Raw genomic sequence first — 23,234 nt, 5'->3', positions numbered from 1 at the left:
CAAAAGAAAAGTCGTTAGTCATTTAAATCCAATACGCTAATATACTGTAGTTAGTGTTATAGCTCTTGATCTTGATGTAAAAGGGTTTTTAGGTATGTGAGATTTATCGATGTAGCAGTTTTCCCGTGCTCTCCAGAGCCATATGGCCCGCCCATGTGATTACAGAAAGTGTCCTGAATGGAAACAGTGTTGCACTTCATGTGCAAATAATGGCAGAACTGTTCTAGTGGGGCAGTGGAACACAAAGCTGTGAGTTTGAGACAGCAAGATGTAGGATTAATTAGCACACGCAGGCTAACATGCTGATAATTAGCTTGTCTGTAGCGCATTCTGTTAAGACTGAGCCCCGACTGAAAGCCCTTGGGAAGCATGAGTCATTCCCCGCAGGAGGCTGAGGAAAACATCACTCAGGCCTCTTTTACATCGCTCGTGCCATTATGAGGCTAAAGAGTGTGTTGCTAGTGGTAACAGCCCTTTTGATGAAATTCCTTAGATGATGATATTATTTGAATTGATTTGACATTTCAAGTAAGCATGGAACTTCTTATTAAAAAATGGGCGCACATAAAATAAAATCATTTCTGCAATTCAAAGTGCCACTGAATACAACACAAGAACGGTGTGACGACTGTGCAGATTGTGTTTTTCTGTGCTGATGGATTTTAACTGAATATTTGATTGAGAGGAGATAATATTAGCTGTTGATTCTTGAATATGAAAACACACAAACACCATTCAAACAGCCGTTTGATCTTAGACTTTGAGCTCAAATTAAAAAGCGCCATTGCCTCCCACAGGAATGACTAAGTCACAACTCGGATTTCTGTAATGTCATAGTTGTTTCTCCTAGACAGCAAATGGAAACTTATACTTCAGATTGTTTAGATTTCACTCCTTTAAAGTTTCAGATAAAATCTCAACAATAGCTCAAAATGTGCTCAGATGTTCCAAGGTACTCAATATGAACTCAGACATTTCTTATTTAAATCTTTTTAACACCAAATTATATGTCGGCAGTTGTCTATTTTTTTCCAAAGCTGACAAAGTTGATACTTAAACATCTGGAAACTCTATTAAAGAAGTATTTTGAGCAAAAATGCTTATTCTATCATCAAGTACTCACATTTGTGTTGTTTTAAATCCATATTTTTCTACTCTCTTTCATTCTCCGGGGATAAACAATGAAAATTAGGTCCACATGACTTAATTCTACTAAAGTCATAGGATGTGACTTGCAAGCAGACAACAATTTAAAGGGGTAGTTCACCCGAAAATGAAATTCTGTTATCATTTCTATCATGACAGCTCTCGGAAGATTTTAGCAATGGATATGACAATGTTAATGTATTTGGTATTGGTGGAACAGATCTGCTACGCTGCTGAATTGCTGCTGCTGTTGGTTATTGCTGTTGTTGTAGATTATTGCTGCTGCAAGTACTGCCAGTACATACGCTGATACCGTGTTGTGAGTATTTAAGACATTCTGCTACCACACAAATAGCCTTTATAATAACCTGCAGCAAATCTAAACAGGTGGAGCTGGGGAGGTGGAGGGTTACAGAGGAACTCTGAAAGTGTGTGAACTGCTCATAAATGCTAACCAGCCATTTAAATGTAAAGCAACAAGTTTCTTGGCTGCATATGCAAGTATGCATTAATGACCCATCAGTCTGTATCATCTAGAGTTTCATGACAGAACTTGGCATTTACTCACCCTCAAGTTGTTCCAAACTTGTGTGAATTTATTTTAGCTGTTGAGCACAAAAAAAAAAAAAATTCTGAAAAATGCTGGAAACCAAAAGTCTTGGGTTACACACATTCTTCAAAATATCTTCTTTTGTGCTGCTGCACGTATAACATATGAATTAACCCCCATATATAACATACATCACCCCATAGCAGATCTACACAGGTGGAGCTGGGGAAGGTGTAGGTTTTTAAGGGTGTGTTGCAAGTGATACAGCAAGCACTAGCCTAAAATGTTGAGCAGCAAGCTCATTGGCTGCTGATGTGAGAAATGGTCCATTTTCTAATAATGATCCAATCAATCTATTTTAAGAGTATTTTCAGACTTGGAATATTAGAAAATATCTTCTAGATGATGATTCATATACGCACCTTTCGAAAGAAAGTCATATGGATTTGGAAAAGCATGAGGGTGAGTAAATCCATTTCACATTTAGGTAAGCTTACAGATAATTTACTCACCCCCTTGACATCCAAGATGTTCATGTCTTTCTTTCTTCAGATAAGAAATTATATTTCTTGAGGAAAACATTTCAGGATTTCTCTCCATATAACAGACTTTAATAGTGCCCTTGAGTTTGAACTTCCAAAATGCAGTCTAAATGCAGCTTCAAAGGGCTCTAAATGATCCCAGTCGAGGAAGAAGGGTCTTATCTAGCGAAACGATTGTTCATTTTCGGAACAGGCAATTTATATACTTTTTAACCTCGAACGCTTGTCTTGTCTATGTCTGCGTGAAGTCTTTTTCTGGTTTGAGACAGTTAGGGTACGTCGAAAAACTCCCATCTCGTTTTCTTCCCCAACTTTAAAATCATCCTACATTGCTGCAGAAGAACCAACCCAGTATTTACAAAGTGAACATGCAAAGAATATCAAAGGCCCTTTACAAAAAAACGTAAAACAGCGATGTACAGTAGGGCGATTTTGAAGTTGAAGATATATATATTTTGTCAATTTATTTTGTAAATGACCGATCGTTTCACTAAATAAGACCCTTCTTTCTCAGCTTGGATTGTTTAGAGCCAATTGAAGCAGCATTTAAACTAGATTCTGGAAGATCAAACATGAGGGCATCATTAAAGTCCACTATATGGAGATAGTTCCTGAAATGTTTTCCTCAAGAAACAGAATTTCTTTATGACTGAAGAAAGAAAGACATGAACATCTTAGATGACAAACTAACAGAAATATCCTAATTTGTGAAGTTGAACAAAGGTTTGGAATGACATAAGGGTGAGTAATTAATGACAGATTAAGTCTTGTGAGCTGTGAACAAGCCACCTCTGAAAAATGCAATTTTCCCCTGGTTTGAGTATCTCTTTTTCTCTCTCTCTGAGATGTTCAGGTTGAGTTAGTCACACTGAAATTCCCGCAGTACCATTTCTAAGCCTTGTGTTCTTTTATTCTTGACAGACTTGTCACAAAAAAAAAGAAAAGAAAAAGAAAAACACTCAAATTTAGCTCTGAAAATTTGAGATGATGTCATGGAAAGAAAGAGAATCAAACATTTGTCGCATTTAGTTGCTAACAACTCTGTTTGTTTGTTTTTTTCCACAGCCAACCATAGCAGTTTTCTTCCGATCTAAAACTGATAAAGCAATCATAATTTAACCTTATAGCCTCACACTGTGATTCATGTTGCTATAGCAACCATCATACGTGTGCATGGAGCGGATAGTGCTGATATCAAGAATAAATGGCTTTTTGTTTTGTTTTCTGTTCACTTCTGTTTCTTTTATCGCTTACAGCCAGCTTTTCGTGCTTTCGATAGGAAGTTATAAAATAATTGAGAAGGGACAGTTGGCATTTTCACTTTCTGAAAGGTGCTCTCAATGTATTGATGACATATTCTTCTACAATCAAGGAGAAAAGCCTCTTTAAGAAAGGATTTGGTTGTTTGCCGAAATCATTAGAGGCCTCAAGCATTCGCCGATTGAATGGGAGAAAATGGTAATTGCATTGCTACACTTTCATTTTCAGGCAAAATTGTTTGTCAGGGAACCGTTCTCTTTTCAGGTCATGATCTAATCAAGTCAAAGTCAGCCGGCCCTATTTAGACAGTCAACATCAGGTGGATATAAAACACCAAGTAAAACATTTGAGAAGAGAGAGATTAAACAAGCAAGGACAAATTATGGTCTAAACTGCTCTCAGGAAATTGCTCAGATCACTGGACGGCTTCTAAATACAGCCGCAGATAGCTGTCGTACGGGCTTATTGTTCTAGGCGCACATATGGTGCCTTGCTCTGGTATTCCAGTCCACTAAACAAATTGTTTAGCTGCCAGCTGAAGCCCCGTTCACACTGACAGCAATTTTACCAATGGAGGTTCGTGCACTGTTGGTTCTGAAGGCTCTCCTGCTGTGGGATGTCCTGATGTTATTTGTTGAGGTTTTGAAGCTTTTGAAAAATCTGATCACAAATGAGATAAAAATACGTCATTCTATTTTTTCCTTGCAGCTAAAATCAACATTAGGGGAGCGCAGGGCACAACCTAACACTTTTTGAATTTTGCGGTTTATGTAAATCCACTTGGGGTTCAGAGTACAATTTTTATCCACATTATTTTCACACTTGTCTAGTACAAATATATCGCTTTGTTTTATATTTACAGTGTATACGTTTTTCGTTATTTACCTTAAAGGAAAGGAAGTGAAACGTGACAACATGCCCCGTAGGTGAGGTACATTGTAACATCTGAGGGGCACGTTGTAACACGACCATATGACAGCTTAAAATGTTATCTGATCGATGAAAAAAATATGCACAACAAAGCTAAAATATTTTGACAATAAAATACGTGTTAACCTTTTCATATAAAGTAATGACTTTAAAAAAAAAAAAATTTAATTATCTAATTTTGTTTTTGAAAATGAACACATCGCAGCGATGCTTTGAACGGCCCTGATCGCAACACACAGCTGTACAGTAGCTCAAAACAATGTGGACAAATAGATGAAACACATTTAGACATTCAGAAAAACACTCCCGTCCCTCCACACACAGCTCTCATAGAGCATGACACACATAAACCAGCCAAAATGCTTTACATTTCTTGAAATAATAACTTCTGAACATTAAACATTGATTGTCAGCCTTGATTCGCCTGTTTCTTGTGGTTTCTTATCAAAATCCTTATAAGTCAATAGTGAAAATTGCATCGCTAATGTCATAGAATAGCATAGTTTAATAACAGCGGGGCATATTGTAACACAGTGTTTGAGCCTGGTCAGTACCTGGATGGGAGACCTCCTGGGAAAACTAGGTTGCTGTTGGAAGAGGTGTTAGTGAGGCCAGCAGGGGGTGCTCACCCTGTGGTCTATGTGGGTCCTAATGCCCCAGTATAGTGACGGGGACACTATACTGTAAAAAGGCACCGTCCTTCGGATGAGACGTTAAACCGAGGTCCTGACTCTCTGTGGTCATTAAAAATCCCATGGCACTTCTCGTAAAAGAGTAGGGGTGTAACCCCGGTGTCCTGGCCAAATTCCCTCCACTGGCCCTAGTCAATCATGGCCTCCTAATAATCCCCATTCATTGAATTGGCTCCATAACTCTCTCCTCTCCACCTGTAGCTGGTGTGTGGTGAGCGCACCGGCGCCGTTGTACTGTGGCTGCCGACGCATCATCCAAGTGGATGCTGCACACTGGTGATGGTTGAGGAGAGATCCACTATATGATTGTAAAGCGCTTTGGGTGTACGGCAATACACAATGAAAGCGCTATATAAATGCATCATTCATTCATTCATTCATTCATAACGTTCCCCATCTGCGCCACTGGAGATTAAAACAGGTTAGTGTCTTCTTCTGGTTGGTGAAACATTAATAACTATCTAAACTGATAAATAACAAATTGGAGATTAAAATAATAGCAGTTTTGTCTAATTTTAAATGAATACTAAAAACTGAAATGAAAAGTTTACTTCAGCCAGAAATGTACTTTTACTATGGTAAAATAAATATTCAGCGATATCTTCAAAAGGCTTTTGAATTTTGGCACTCTTTTTTCTCTGCTTAGTGTTGCTATGGCAACTAGTAAATACCCTAACTTTGGTTATGCTAGCATGTGTGGAAATATTAAAGCCACGCGTTAGTTTGTGCCCCGCTCTACCCTATGCAGAACAGAAAGTCAGTAAGATTTATCAATGTTTCTGAAAGAAAAAAGTATTTTATGCTCATTGAGGTTGCATTTATATAATTAAAAATACAGAAAAAACAGTAATATTGTGACTTATGTGACCCTGGACCACAAACCAGTCATAAAGGTCAATTTTTGACATTGAAGATTTGTAAATAATATACATATAATAAGCTTTCCATCAATGCATGGTTTGTTAGGATGGGACAATATTTAGTTGAGATACAAGACTGCAATCTGAGGGTGCAAAAAAATCTAAATATTAAAAATCACTTTTAAAGTTGTCCAAATGAAGTGGTTAGCAATGCATATTACTAATCACAAAAATTAAGCTTTTATATATTCATGGTAGGAAATTTACAAAATATCTTCATGGAACATGATGTTTACTTTATATCCTAAAGATTTTTGGCATAAAAGAAAAATCCATAATTTTGACCCATCCAATGTATTGTTGGCTATTGTATACAAATATACCCAGTGCTACTTAAGGCTGATTTTGTGGTCCAGGGTCACATATTATTACAATTTTAAAAAACATTTTTCTATTTGAATATGTTTTAAAATGTCTTTTTAAATTTGTAATTTTAAATAGTAATCTGATGCAAAGCTGAATTTTCTACAGTCTTCAATGTCACACGATCCATCAGAAATCATTCTAATTTGCTGATTTTGTGCTCAAGAAATATTTACAATTATTAATGTTGAAAATGTTGAATTAATGCTGCTTAATATTTATGTTGAAATTGTGATACTTTTTCAGGAATCTTTCATGAAGAATTTACACTGCTGTTTCTTGTTACACTGCTGACGTCTTTTCTGCTCATCAAGACTGCATTTAAAAATAGAGAAAAAACAGTACACTCTAAAAAGTGCTGGGTTAAAAAATAACCCAACCATAACCCAGCTGCTGGGTAACTGGGACAGAACACGCGTTGGGTTGTTTTGACCCAAGTGCTGGGTTAAATCATTTGACCCAAAATGCTGGGTTGTTTATTTGACCCAACCAGTGGGTCAGATTAACTGTGTTGCTGGGTTAAAAACTACCAAAATAATGGGTTATTTATTGTCTAATTGCCTTGCTACCTTTATATTTACCAATAATAATATATAAATCACAAAAGAATGTAAAATTATTATTGTTTTTCTGTAATACAGTTACACAACACAAAAATTTAATATGTAAATGTCATTTTAATGAGTTTTCATATTTCTTTTTAACCCCTTAAGCTCTGGCCACGCCCTAGGACCCACCGGTGGGTCCGCAGGGGGGTCATCGTATTATTTTTAAAAAATCTATTAATTGTTAAGCACAAAACTAGACATATATGGTATTTTTTGAAAGCTTAGAACCTCTGCTTTCTTGCGAATCCCATGATATTTGCATTAATTTTACATAAAAAAAAAAAATACAGTCTAAATTTGTTATTGCGCAACCTCCCCCCCCCCTCGAGAAAATCAGACAAATAATGATGTTTCATATTTATGGCACACAAACTCACTAAAAATAGACAAGTCATATATCAAATGAAAGCTCTTACTCTCAGGAATACAAATATGTGCTTCACTTCACAGATTTTTCACATTACAGTAAAATATCAAAGAATAATTTCAAAAGAATCACGAAAACTGAAATGACTCCTGTGAACAAGCAAACTTTTGCATCATATTTCTGCACTGATAACTACATCTGTGTTCACATACTAGCCTAAAATCCTATATCAACTTTTAGCTTAGGTTGTTTTCTTCAAAATGAGACCATTTCTGTCAGTTTATTCCGAAGTATATGGGTAGGGCGCCCTTTGGTGTGTCTACTGCTTTCAGAAATTGAAAAAAAATTACTAATGCAAAAGCACAATCGGAGATTCTTATGCCTCCTTTCAGTCAAAGCTAAATAACTTTTGCTTGGAAGATGTTATCAACAAAATTCTTTTTTCTCGTGTTTCCTGCCACCTTGTGGAATCAAAAGAAACTTTCTGCTGGGAAATAGACCAAACAGGTCCTAAATTACAGACTTGTAAATATCAACTAAAATCTCTTCAGCTCTGGCCACTCCCTTGGACCCACCGACGGGTCCACGGGGGGGGGGGTCATCGTATTATTTTTTTTAAATCTATGAACTGTGAAGCACAAAACTAGACATATATGGTATTTTTTGAAAGCTTAGAACCTCTGCTTTCTTGCGAATCCCATGATATTTGCATTAATTTTACATAAAAAAAAAAATACAGTCTAAATTCGTTATTGCGCAACCTCCCCCCCCCCTCGAGAAAATCAGACAAATAATGATGTTTCATATTTATGGCACACAAACTCACTAAAAATAGACAAGTCATATATCAAATGAAAGCTCTTACTCTCAGGAATATAAATATGTGCTTCACTTCACAGATTTTTCACATTACAGTAAAATATCGAAGAATAATTTCAAAAGAAACACAAAAACTGAAATGACTCCTGTGAACAAGCAAACTTTTGCATCATATTTCTGCACTGATAACTACATCTGTGTTCACATACTAGCCTAAAATCCTATATCAGCTTTTAGCTTAGGTTGTTTTCTTTAAAATGAGACCATTTCTGTCAGTTTATTCCGAAGTATATGGGTAGGGCGCCCTTTGGTGTGTCTACTGCTTTCAGAAATCAAAAATGAATAATGTAAAAGCACAATTGGAGATTCCTATGCCTCCTTTCAGTCAAAGCTAAATAACTTTTGCTTGGAAGATGTTATCAACAAAATTCTTTTTTCCTGTGTTTACTGCCACCTAGTGGAATCAAAAGAATCCTCCTAAAGGAACATAGACCTAACTGGTCCTTATTTACAGACTTCTAAATAACAACTAAATTAAAACAATAATAATTTTTCTTACTTTTTCTTTGTGTTTATGACAATATTGTAAAAATATGAAATCCAAAATATGCAATATTTTACCCATGTTTTAAAACACTGAATATTTCCTGTCAAATGAGACCATTTTTATCTATTTATTCCAAAGTATGTGGTTAGGGCGCTCTTTTAAGTTCAGGTGTGTCTACTGCATTCAGAAAAAAAAAAAAGAGAATTAAAGGAGACTCCAATGCCTCATTTCAGTCAAAGCTAAATAACTTTTGCTTGGAAGATGTTATCAACAAAATTCTTTTTTCCCGTGTTTACTGCCACCTAGTGGAATAAAATGAGACCTCTTGAAGGAACATAGACCAAACTTTTCCTAATTTACAGATATATACATAAAAAAAATATTAAAAAAAATATATAAAAATCTGACTTTTTGACTGTGTTTATGACAATATTACAAACATATACAATACAAAATATGCAAAAATTTACTCATGTTTTAAAATTCAAAAAGTTTCCTGTCAAATGAGACCATTTTTATCAATTTATTCCAAAGTATGTGGTTAGGGCGCTCTCTTAAATTCTGGTGTGCCTAACTCTGAAAAAAATCCAAAATATGCTGCAGAGCTTAAGGGGTTAATACAGTTTTCAAATAGGTGCAGCTGTCACACATTTTGTCCAACCCTTAAAGACACAAATAATGGTTTTAGTAGATCAGTTTCTTTTAAACAAAACTGTAAACAAGGCACACTATATTCATATTCTTTATGTCAACATTGCAGCAGCAGAACACTCAAAAATGAATTATTACCACATTAGAATCATTCCAAACATTGTGCCATTAAAACTAAGCCAAACAAAGAGTCCACCAGACAATTCTTACAATTTAAAACATGTTACAAGTGGCCAAAAAAAAAACTTCACACATGAAGACTTATGTCCATCAATATGATATACTGCAAGCTGGAGAAATTCCCAGGCAACAAGTCCGCTTCAATGGCATGGCCTGGAACCATGGCGAAGGTCTAGAAATGTTGTTGTCTCATCCCAAGGCTCAAATCCACCATGTTGGTCCCCACCTGTTAATTATACGGCATTTAGTCTTGCAACATTACATTTTAAGTTAAGTGTATTTTATGAACATAAACACAGAGGCATGAAATAAATGCTCATTTTACTTCTCAACTTTTCATACAGTTGTGGTCAAAATTATTAGAACACTAGTATTTTCACAAGCTAAATAAGGTTTTAAGTCAGTGATTTCTATCTTTTGCTGTAGTGTGTCAGTAGGAAATATCGGTTTACATTTCCATTCATTTTGCCATTAATTGTGATAATCCAGTGACATTTTTGTTCTGTGCTCCACACAGGATCTGATCTCATCATCATCCAGAAGAACTGTGAAAGCGTCACCAAGATGCTCCAAGAGACCTAACTGCAAAGCTACAATACTGTTAAAAGTTAAGCACTTGTCTAAAAATATCATAAAATGACGCTGTCAAAAATAATGTCATAAATAAATGTTCTTAATCAATTAACCTTGATTAACTAAATTAAATCAACATTTGGTTTGACCGTCCTTTTGTGTTTAAAGCAGCTTTTGCCCTACACTAGGTGCACTTACACATAGTTTTTCAGGTAGCTTTGCAGGTAGGTCTCTTGAAGCATCTTGGGGACGTTGTCACAGTTCTTCTGGATTTAGTCTGTCTCAGTTTGTTCTGTTTCTTCATGTCATTCCAGACAGACTGGATGATGATGAGATCAGATCTCTGTGTGGAGGATTGGCTGTTGTGCCAATGTAAACTGATATTTCTTACTGACACACTACAGCAAAAGATAAAAAACACTGACTTAAAATCATTTTTTAGCTGGTGAAAATACAACTGTTATAATAATTTTGGCCACCACTGTGTTTATATATATATATATACATACACCCTTATTAGAGCAGAAAACGTAAAACAAAACTTACAGGTTGTACGTCAATGAATGGCCTCCGGGATTCCGTGGTTGTGGGTCTGAAGACCTTTTATCCAGAGTGGGCAGGACTTTGAAAGCACTTTCCCCTTTAGCATCTAAACCATAGGAATAATATGCAAACTGTGAACCATATTTTATAATCAAAACAAACTGAAACACTTTCATATGAAGATTTCTTCATTCCTTTAAATAATGCAAATTAATTCCCACCCTCATTCAACTACTGCAGGTTAAGTTTAGGTATGGGGTCAGATTCAGGGATGTAGAATATGCTCATGCAGAATAAGGCATCAGTTTGTGCTTCATAAGTACTAATTAACAGCCAATATACAAGCTAATAAGCAACTAGTTAAGTGTTACTGTACCATTGTATTTACCAGTTGATGTGTGTCAAATACAGTTGCATATTGTTTTATAGATTGACATATTATTAGAAAAAGCTTACCTTAAGTCATGTCACCCAGCTCTGAATGCACCTCACTGAGCACTGGCAAGAATTAGGTCTGCAACTGTAGCCCAGTCTTCAAAAAGTCTGCCTCTGGATATAGCTTCCTAAAGTCTTGTGAAATCTGATCAAATCTGAAAAATAAATGAGGTTCAATAAGTTTAAGGTTTATACTGGTCTCCTAGTTTGTAATGCAACACAGGCATTCACTAAAATAGAGGAAGAGTAAGGGGCCGTTCACATGCCGCGCCTAAAAACGCGTGAAAACGCAAGACGCGTCGCTTTCTTTACAAAAACGCAGCTTGCTCTCCCATGGCGTCTGCCGTTGCTAAGCAACCATGTCCCGCGCCTGGAAAAAATGAGCTTCCATTATGAGCGTATAATAACGAACTTCAGTGCGCAAAAAACGCGACATGTGAACGGCCACATACACCACAAGAGATTAAGTCTAACTTTACATACTGTAGCTAAGACAAAATTACATTTAAGTAATAAACAATAGTACATACCAGTCATATTGTGGTTTAACATTATTAAAGTAAGGGACATAGCGTTTTAGCTAATGCAGATAAGTTACCTCAAGGAAAAAACCGCGAAAATGCTCAACATAAAACATATGGATCTATCGTTGGATTCGGCACGTCGCAAACATTTACTTGAAAAATATGCCCTTAAAAGATCAATTTTTGTATGAAATGATCTAATTTTGACAAAACATTACAAAGCAATACAGTATGCAGACAGTAAAGGAACTTACCCCCGTATTTCTGACCTACTCTTTCCATAAGGCGTTAAAATAAAGGCCATATGTATACTGTAAATTATACAAATAACACACACACACACACACACACACACACACACACACACACACACACACACACACACACACACACACACTTTATATAACAATAAAGCGATTGTTGAGGCAAAAAAGTACATCGCTAGGCTGCTTAAGTTACAACGTTCGTCATTCACGGAATAAAAATGCCAACCCCGCACAGCGACATATCAAATATTGCATTAAACAGTGAAATCAGTGTGCTCTAAAACACAACTTATTAAAAATAAAGGTAAATAATTATATAATCATATTATTAATTTACCTTATAATCCTGCTTGCTGCGAGGTGCGTGACCGCCTGGCGACGAGACGAGTGAAGAATCCAGAATGTTCGATGAAGTGAAAAAAAATAAACAAACCGGTTGGGTCAAAATAACCCAACCCAGGTGTTCATAGTGAAAGAACCCCTTATAGTCCATTTGACCCAGCATGATCAACCCAACTGTGTGTTTACAGTGCCTCAAACAACCCAGAATTTTGACCCAGCACAATTAACCCAGCAATGTGTTTACAAAAATAACCCAGCACTTTTTAGAGTGTAATGTTGTGAAATATTATTGCAATTTAAAATAGTTGTTTTCTATTTCAATATACTTCTATTACAATATAATTTATTTCTGTGATGCAATGCTGAATGTTCTTCGATGTCAGTGAGAAATCATTCTAATATGCTGATATGGGGCTCAAGAAACATTTCTTACTATTATTAGTGTTGAAAACAGTTGTGCTGCTTACTATTTATGTTGAAATTATGATTTTTATTTTCTCCGGGATTCTTTAATGCAAAATTTACATTGTCGTTCAAAAGTTTGGGATTGGTATGATTTTTTAAAAGATGTTTTTCATGCTTATCAAGGCTGTGTTTATTTGATTTAAAATACAGAAAAAACAGTAATATTGTGAAATATTATTGCAATTTAAAATAGTGGTTTTCGATTTTAATATACTTCTATTAAAATATAATTTAGTCCTGTGATGTAAAGCTAAATTTTCTTCAATGTCAGTCAGAAATCATTCTAATATGCTGATATGGGGCTCAAGAAACATTTATTATTAATATTAATGTTGAAAACAGTTGTGCTGCTTAATATTTTTGTTGAAATCATGATACTTTTTTCAGGATTCTTTCATGAAGAATTTACATTGCCCTTCAAAAGTTTGGGATCGGAGCGATTTTTTAAAATATGTTTTTCATGCTCATCAAGGCTCTGTTTATTTGATTAAAAATATAGAAAAAAACAGTAATATTGTGAAATATTCTTGCAATTTAAAATAGTGGTTTTCAATTTTAATATACTTCTATTAAAATATAATTTATTCCTGTGATGCAAAGCTAAATTTTCTTCAATGTCAGTCAGAAATCCTTCTAATATGCTGATGTGGGGCTCAAGAAACATTTCTTATTAATATTAATGTCGGTACGATTTTTTAAAATATGTTTTTCATGCTCATCAAGGCTGTGTTTATTTGATTAAAAATACAGAAAAAATTAAATATTGTAAAGTATTATTGCAATTTAAAATAGTGGTTTTCTATTTTAATATACTTCAAAAAATAATTTACTCCTGTGATGAAATGCTGAATTTTCAACATCATTACTCCAGTCCTTAGTGTCACATGATCCTTCAGAAATCATTCTAATATGCTGATTTATTATCAACGTTGGAAACAGTTGTGCTGCTTCATTTATTTATTTTTTGGAACCTTTTGACATTTTTTGTAACAATATACACTACTCTTCAAAGTTTGGGGTCAGTATTTTCTTTGAATTTTAATAAATTGATACAAAGTGATAGTAAAGCCATATATTGTTAGAAAAGATTTTTATTTAAAATAAATGTTATTTTTAACTTCTTATTCAACAAAGAATCCACAAAAAAAGTATCACAGTTTGCAATAAATTATTAAAGAGCACAACTGTTCCAACATTGATAATAAAATAGCATAATAGAATGATTTCTGAAGGACTGTGTGGCACTGAAGACTGAAATAAGGGCCGATGAAAATTCAGCTTTGCATCACAGAAATAAACTATATTTTCCAGTATATTAAAATAGAAAACTGTTCTTTTAAATTGCAACAATATTTCATAATATTACTTTTTCTGTATTTTTTAAATAGAACTTTGATCTAAGAAAAAACCTTAGTGATCTCAAACTTTTGAACAGCAGTGTATTTCAAATTATATTATGTGGTGAATTTTTATATAAAACACAAACAGACACATTTAACGAAATCCTCTAAAAATTAAAGAGGATTGGGGTCAAGGGCAGCTGTGATCATTATTCACTTTGCAATGACATAACGGTAAGTACATGATGACAGACCCTTAGTTTTTTAATGAACTGTCCTTTCAAATAAAAGCGCACTAGCCCAAACATGGTTTTCAGCTTGCTTTGGTAAACACACGAGGAAGGAAAGTAAATGGCTTTTAAGTAAATCATAGACATGCAGAGGAAGTGGATAAAATAAACTACACCACTCATTGTCACCACATGCGAGAGCGTGTGTGGCTTATTTCTGACAAGAAGCAGAAACAGACGCTCACTTCTGGCATGTCCACGGTCGCCTCTCTCTGACAACTCCGAAACAACAGTAGATTAATAAGCCACACGCTCTCAAACGAGCTCAAGTAACACAACCAAAGACCCTAAAGCCTTTTTGCTCACAGGATGCCGCTCTGTTTGTTAACATCTGCCAATTTCTGGACAGCTTGAAATTAATACAGATCCAGAGACCAGGAAACACTCAGTTGCCAGGAGATGTCACCAGAATGTTTTAGCAAATGCTGGAGAGGTGGTACGAGGCGAGACAGGAACCTGTTGACAGGAAGCCCACACAACACAATGCAGAAATATCTGGAAGGTCTGCTGTGCAGATGTCATATTTTCTTTCGCGTTAGCTGCTAGTTTTAAAATACACACAGCATGATGATCGAAACACTGGGCTCTTTCTGCCTTGACATTTAAATAACAAACAGACTTTAAATAGCCATAAACAATCATTTGCTACTTGTTATTGCTAATCACAAGCAGGTGGATTTTTGAGCATTTGATTGGATAAAAGGTTGTAGTGCAAGATGAGCCATCAATCTATTCAGTCATTTTTCCCAGAATTTTGTCAATGTTTATTAGTATATTAGCAAATGCCCTTACAATTGACAGACACGGGCAGTTTCTCAATACCAAGTACGCAAAGTTCAAACTTGCGTCCTTCGTAGTTCGGACTTGGAAGTTTGACTTGTGAGTACAAACTCCCGAGGACGTGAGGATGCAAGTCCTGTAATTCTGCAAATGGAACAGCAGTGTACTTGATAATGTCAGACAGCTCCATAGGGTCAGCTAGCCTTTTCTACTCCGGTATGTATTTACAATAAGACGAAATATGATATCAACCACCTCTGCCTCTTTTCGTTTTCATTTAAACATATTCATAGCTGCAAAAACGTAGTTTCCTCTTGATGCATCCTTGATAAAAGGGGCGGAGCAAGAACACATCTTAACCAAATAACAAAAATAAGTTCTATAAACATTTTGCTGAAGTTCTATTAACATTGGTTATGTGAATGCTGAACATTCCATTTTTGAATTTTGCAAAATGTGAACGTTACTTTTGAATGTTCTCTGGACATTCTGAAACAACCAGTACCATTTAAAAATTCAAACATTTCAAATAATGTTTTTGTGCTAATGTTTTTAAAGAGCTGATAACTTTGAATGAACATTTAATTAACTTTGCTGGAATACCGTTTGTTCCCTGTTAGCTGGGTATGAGCTTTGAAGTTTTTTGTCAGAAAAAAAAATTACATTCATATTTATTTATTTTATACTTACTGACATACAGAAAGCTTATTTAAAGGAACACTCCACTTTTTTTGGAAATAGGCTCATTCTCCCTCATTCTCTCAACTCCCCCCGAATAAATAAGTTGAGTTTTACCATTTTGAAATCCATTCAGCCGTTCTCCTGTTCTAGCGATATCACTTTTAGCATAGCTTAGCATAGATCATTGAATCCTATTAGACCAATAGCATCGCGTTCAAAAATGACCAACGAGTTTCGATATTTGTCCTATTTAAAACTTGACTCTTCTGTAGTTATATCGTGTACTAATACCGGTGGAAAATGTAAAGCTGCAATTTTCTAGGCCGATAAGATTAGGAACTACACTTCCATTCTGGCATAATAGCCAAGGTCGGATTTGCTGTCGTAACATGGCCGAAGCAGGCGCAGTAATATCACGCAGCACATGTGCAAATGCTAACCTGGGAACTAATTTCAGGCACTGCGTGATATTACTCCGCCTGCTTCGGCCATATTACGGCAACAAACTTCCTTGACTATTACGCCGGAATGGAAGTGTAGTTCCTAATCCTAATTTCAAAACGGTAAAACTCAACTTGGTGCCTATTTCCAAAAAAAAGTGGAGTGTTCCTTTAAATACTCAAGTTAAAAACAATGCACATTATGTGTGGAATTGATACTTTATCTAACAAACGCAAATGATGCAAATTTGTGGAATTGGTGCTTTATTTATTAATTGGTTGTGTTTTTTTACTTCCTGATACAGACAGCTACTTTTACCACTTACACACAAAAAAAAAAAACATTATGTGTGGAATTAGTAAGCTATGAATTTTTCTTTTTTTATCTCCTGACATATATAGAAAGCTAATTTTACCACTTACATGACAAAAACAAATGCATATTATGCACATTATGTGTGAAATTAATACATTATCTATGAATTTTTCTTTTTTATATCCCTGACATAAAGAAAGCTAATTTGACCACATACACAACAAAAACAAACGTATATTATGCACATTTTGTGTGGAATGGATACTTTATCTATGAATTTTTGTCTTTTTTTAACTTACTGATGTATACAGACAGCTAATTTTATCACTTACACAACACTAATAAATGTAAATGATGAACATTATGTGTAAAATGATACTTTATCTATGAATTTTTCTCTTTTTTACTTCCTGACATATATAGAAAGATAATTTTACCATTTGCACAACAAAACCAAACGCATATTATGCACATTTTGTGTGGAATTGATACTTTATCTATGAATTTTTCTCCTTTTTAATTCCTGACATACATAGAAAGATAATTTTACCACTTACACAACAAAAACAAATGATACACATTTTGTGTGGAATTGATACGTTATCTATGATCATTTTTTTACTTCCTGACATACAGAAGCTAATTTTACCACTTACACAACAAAAACAAACACAAATGATGCACATTTTTTTGTAGAAAATTGTGCTTTATCTATATATTTTTTTTTGACTTCCTGACAAATACAGACAGCTAATTTTACCACTTACACAAAAAAATCATGAACATTATGTGTGGAATTGGTACTTTATCTATGAGGTTTTCTCTTTTTTTACTTCCTGACATAGACTACAAGTCAAAAGTTTGGACACACTTCCACATTCTCTTTCTTTTCTTTATATATTCTTTTCCTGACATATATAAAGGTAATTTTACAACTTACACAACAAAAACAAATGCATATTATGCATATTTTGTGTGAAATTGATACTCTGACTTTTTCTCTTTTTTAATTCCTGACATATACAGACAGATATTTTTACCACTTACACAACAAAAGCAAATGCAAATATGCCCATTATCTGTGGAATTGATACTTTATCTATGAATTTTTCTTTTTTTTTTTACTTCCTGACATATATAGAAAGCTAATTTTACAACTTACACAACCAAATCAAATGCAAATTAGGCACATTATGTGTGGAATTGAAACTTTATCTATCATTTTTTTAAATCTTTTTTTACTTTTACATACTCAAAAAGCTAATTTTACCACTTACACAACAAAAACAAATGCAAATATGCACATTATGTGTGGAATTGATACTTTATCTATGAATGTTTGCCTTTTTTTTTACTTACTGACATATACAGACAGCTAATTTGACCACCTACACAACAAAAACAAATGCAAATTATGTGTAGATTTGATACTTTATCTATGAATTTATTTTTCTTTTGTTTTACTTCCTGACATTTATGTGACCTTGGACCACAAAACCAGCTATAATTGTAATTCAGGATTATTATGTAAATCAGAATAAATAATTCCATTCCATTGATGTATGGTTTGTTAGGATAGGACAATACTTGGCTGAGATACAACTATTTGAAAATCTGGAAATTGAGGGTGCAAAAAAATAAAAAATACTGAGAAAATTACCTTAAAAAATACCTTTAAAGTTGTCCAAATTAAGCTCTTATCAGAGCATATTACAAATGTATACTAAAAATTTTGGTTTGGTATATTTACAGTAGGAAATTTACAAAATATCTTAATGAAAGATGATCTTTACTTAATATCCTAATGATTTTTGGCATAAAAGGAAAATCGATCATTTTGACCCATACAATGTATTGTTGGCTGTTGCTACAAACATACATTTATAGCTACTTAGGACTGGTTTTGTGGTCCAGGGTCACGTACTGTATAGAAAGCTAATTTTACCACTTACACAACAAGTTAATACTTTATCTATTTTTTCCCGCTTTTTTTTTTTTTTACTTTATGACATACACAGACAGCTAATTTTACCACTTACACGACAAAAATGAATGCAAATGATGCACATTTTATGTGGAATTGATCTCAGACAATGATGGAAAATGGTTTCGTCTCACAAGCCTGTTGTTTTATACATTGTCTTTTACACTTCAGCAGCTGATGACACAGCACAGCAGGAAATTGTTGGATGGCTACTCGACACTCGTACTGTGCTCTATTCTTTTCTATTGTGTTTTCAGAGAAAGAGGGCCAACAACAGTGCTGCCTCTTACATGAACATCCAACTCTTCACACTTATACGCAACAACCTCACAGACAGCGTTGCTCTGATGTAAAGGTCAGTACGAGCAAGCTTTTGGTGTCTCTGAAGTGGTTTTGCTGCAGCTGAAACCAAGAGTAGTGTTTGAAAAAGAATGTTTTCATGTGCATATTAAAATAATGGTAACTTTGCCAAGGTCAGTAAAACACAAAGGTACCAAAAGTTTTTTTTTTTTCAATCAAGCTATTGAAGAACCATCCTGGGTTCCCCAAAGATCCTTTTTACACTATAAAGAATTTTTTCATGCATTGTAAAGATTCCATTGACATTAAATGCCAACAGAGAGTGTGGTGGTGACATGAATAAAGTTGTTCCTTAATATACTTTTTAGTAAGAAGCCACATTATGCATGTGAATTCTTCAATGAACTTTGTTGGGACAGTTTAATGGGGGCCTCTAGTGGATACATTACTTACATCTTCTATATTTCCAAAGATTTGTGTAAGGATCCTTCATTTTAACACCATTTAGAATTGAACTCAATATTATGGTTTAATCAATGGGACCAACATATATTATTCATTACTGACAGCTTGCTGAACACCAAGTGCTAAAAGCATTGCTGATATAATTAGTTGGATTGATTATCTCCTGCATTATAAGGTGTCTCAAGCTGTCACTTCACATTCTATTTAAGTTCTTGCTATAGGACTAATTGGGGTTGAATATACACTACTTTTCACACAAAACAACCACTTTATTATTAGAGGTGCAAAGTTATCTACAAGTGGGTGAACATCATGAAATCATGTTCGTGAAATGCTATTTTAAAATGAAAAGAAAATATTTTGCACAGAAAAAAAGAAGCATATTTTTAGAACCATTAGGATTTTTTTCATTGCAACACTATTTCCCTAAAATCCTATTTGAATTTTTTTGGAGTTTTACGAAGTAATTTTGAGTTTTTACTTTTTTAAATTTATCACAATAATTTTTATTTTATTTTATTTTATTTTATTTTATTTTATTTTATTTTGAGATTAAGCAGGAAATAATGGATGGAACATTTTTGAATTGATTTTAAAATTCCCATTATTGTCATTGCTGATTCTCATTATTAAAATTACTATATTGCAATACAGCTATTTATTCTGGTAAAATATATTTTAACCAGCATAAATTCCACCGTAATGTAAAGAATAGTTTTTTTTTACTCACAACTCATTTTTTAATAATAGTTTTTTTTTTAAATCCCACTATTTCCAATGCTAATTATCATTATTAATCATCATCATTTTATTATTTTTTTAAATTTTATAATTTGTAATGCTGATTCTAGTTGAATATATTTTAATCAACATAAATTCCACCATGAAATAAATAATAATATAAATTTTTTCTGCTCATCAAGGCTGCATTTATTTGATTAAAATACAGAAAAAACGGTAATATTATGAAATATTATTACAATTTAAAATAACTGTTTTCTATTTTAATATACTTTAAAATGTATTCCTGTGATGCAAAGATGAATTTCCAACATCATTACTCCAGTCTTCAGTATCACATGATCCTTCAGAAATCATTCTAATATGCTTATTTATTATCAATGTTAGACAGTTGTGCTGCCTAATATTTTTGGGGGGAATTGCAATGGTCCTAAAGAAGTCTTCGTTGTCTTCAAGCTAAATATATTTCTTATTTCTTTCTTTTAAATTTGAGGTTGAATGTGACCACCAGGACTTGTTTCTGACAGGTTTTGTAAGATATACCCAATTACAGTAACCACTGTTTTCCACATAAACCTCTCGCCTTCAGGACATGACTGATTTTGACACATGAATTACCGATCGACTCTTATTTCCTGGGGTGAATACTGATGCAAAGATGTTTTTGTCCTCTGCAGAGATTCTCTGAAGTGCACACACGGAGGTCCGCCTAACTGATAGTGGAGAGCTGTGCTTTGAAGGAAGGCCATTGTTGAGTAGCACCTCTCAGCATGCATTACATAAATGTGGGGCTGTTACTGAGGGCAGGTGAGTGTTTAGCATCAGAGGCAGTAATGTGGGGGTGTGTGATGGCCACTTCACCTGAACTAGACTGCTCTGATTGGCCTTCACATAAGAGCTTGACAGAGGTTTCCACACAGAGGAGGGCCAGTGAAGGCATCAGGGCTCTTCAGAGTCAGTAATGCTTTGTGTGTGTATGTGTGTGAGAGAGAAAATGCATTAACACGTGTTTTATTTATGCACTACATCTGTACTATGTAAGTACTTTCAATTATTCACTTAAATGTGTCTCCTGTAAGGCAGGAATTTTGGTAAAGTTTTAAGAAAGGATTTAGTTATAGTAAAAAAAACAAAAGACAGAAACATTGCATTTGCCATTATCGTGAGACTCACAGCATTGACTCAGTTATTGAACTGACCTGAATCAACATTAAACTGGCTTGAGCTGAATATAGAGCTGCTTATAGCTGAATTGACATAATTAGCTGGGTTTCCATCCAAAGTTGCGAAAATTAGAATATTGCATATAACATTTTCAAATAGGGCTGGGCAATTTGGCCTAAAATCAAAATCTCGATTAATTGAACATTTTAACCCGATTACGATTAATGAACGATTATTTTATTCATTAATAAAATTATATTTAATTATATTTAAATAATATTTATTTTGTTGCCCTCATAGTTCACTGACAAATTTTGTACAGTAAATATGCTCACATATTACAAGTGAGAGATTTTTGAATGAAGGGTGCACACACTATCTACTATCTATGATTATTTATTGAACATCAGTGTTGAACAACTGAAATTAAAGCACACATTGCTTAAAACGAAAAGTCACATTTTTCTTAAATTAGTGAAAATAAATAACTTGCACTTTTGGAAACAAAATAAATTATTTATAAAATAATAAATATTAAAAGTAGAAAATAAGCAGTATCTCTTCTAAATAAAATTACTCTTGTATATCCTGTAAATACTTTTTACTGTATAAATACTGTTTAAGCTCTCCATCGACATGTCGGAGGAATAACGTAACGGAGCGGGGTCACCTGACTCCACATGCAGTAATGTTTTTAAAGGGAAAGTAATTGAAATAATTGACCTGGAAAAATTTGATCGATTATAGGTTCTGAATGTCGATTTCGATTACTTTTCGATTAATCGCCCAGCCCTATTTTCAAATAAGCATGATTTCCATCCAACAAGTCAAAGAGAACAAAATCGTCATGTCCTGATAAACTGCCACTAAATATCACTAACCAAAGTAGGAGTAGCCACTTGTCACGTTTTACACAGGAACACACGAACAACGACGTAGTAAAAGACGTACATTTAATAAATCCAACGAAAACTCAGGAGACACAGGAACACCAGGTGATAACATCAAAGACCGACCAGGATAGAGGACAAACACACACCTTAAATACACAGACTGATTACAAACACAGGTGCAGACAATGAGGGATGAACCAAAATACACAGAGCAGTGGGGGGAGATGATGGGTGAAACCAACTAAATTGTCCAGGGGTGTGACACCACTGAATATACTTTTTTTTGCATATATAATAAATTACTTGCACCTCAAGAGTGAGCAGACGAAACACAATAAATGCAGTCACTGATTTTGGAGGGGGAACGCAGTCGTCTAAGGCAATTTTTCAGAAATACTTTGACAACAGACTTTGCTTGGGCATTTCAGAATGACCATAACATTTCAGATGCTGTGCAACAAGATTGGTCCGCTGGTTAGTCAAGTCATGTCGTCCCATAGCGCAAAGTCATGACTTTTTTGATGCACATGGAGGATTTTATTCTGCAAATGTGTTTCCATCTCCCATTACTGGCATTAACTCTTTTCCACACCAGTCAAAACCACCAACATCAAACCATTAGCCAACCATAGAAGTGGGGTGTTTACTTCTGAGTCTACAATCCGTCATGCCTATTTAAACAGAGAATTCTGATGAGGGGGGTTGAAAACAGGACAGAAAATAGCTTATTACTTCTAAATTATGATATTTTTTTGATGTAATAATCTTGATAACATTATAAGTGGACCTCAGAGAACAGTACAAAATTAAAAAAACAAAGGCAGTTCATGTCCTCTTTAAAGGTACCATAGAATAAAGAACATCCTAAAGGACAAGCTCACCCAAAATTAAAAAATAGCCCATTATTTACTCACCCTCCAGACATCCTAGGTGAAAATGACTTCCTTCTTTCAGACGAATCTGAGTTATATTAAAAATTATCCTGGCTCTCCCAAGCTCTATCATGGCAATGAATGGGTGTTTCTCTTCAACAGTCCAAAACAAGTCCAATTAAGTGCATCCATTCATAATAAAAAGTGCCTCACATGGCTCAAAGGGGTCAATAAAGGCCTCCTGT

The sequence above is a fragment of the Garra rufa genome, chromosome 8 (assembly GCF_049309525.1).
Source record: "Garra rufa chromosome 8, GarRuf1.0, whole genome shotgun sequence".
NCBI classification, from domain to species: Eukaryota; Metazoa; Chordata; class Actinopteri; order Cypriniformes; family Cyprinidae; genus Garra; species Garra rufa.
The sequence above is the reverse complement of the archived record's forward strand: the minus strand, read 5'-3'. Positions refer to the sequence as shown.